Source organism: Nematolebias whitei, chromosome 18, assembly GCF_014905685.2.
Source record: "Nematolebias whitei isolate Nwh7 chromosome 18, NemWhi1, whole genome shotgun sequence".
Lineage (NCBI taxonomy): Eukaryota > Metazoa > Chordata > Actinopteri > Cyprinodontiformes > Rivulidae > Nematolebias > Nematolebias whitei.
In genome coordinates this window covers 39368791-39369242 of record NC_056515.1, presented here as the reverse complement: position 1 = coordinate 39369242, position 452 = coordinate 39368791, and positions in this window count along the sequence as shown.

Sequence of the window (452 nt, the reverse complement as noted above, 5' to 3'; positions counted from 1 at the left end):
TTCATTTCATGTGTCTTTTTTTTCTGTATAATTAGAACATGATACCGGATGCCTCGAATTATAAAAAATAAAGTACAGACAACAATAATTTAACAAAAAAACATTTAGAATGAAATAAAATAAGTTATAAACAGTCACGTCAAGGTCAGAGAGTCAGAGTCAGAGTTTCTTTATTGTCATCCGCACCTCATGGGGTACATGTGGTGGAGCGAAATTATGTACACAGGGTCCCAGTTACATCCAACAATAAAATGTATAAGAAAAACAGTAATAACATCTAAGATATGAACTAAGAAAAACATCAACTAAATATACACTAAGCACTCATAACATAAAACATTGAACATCAGCACAAACATGAACATGAGTCTGTGAGCAGATGTGCACACATGAACACATCAACATTGAAACAGATCAGCAGCAACATGAAACAGATCAGCAGCAACATGAAA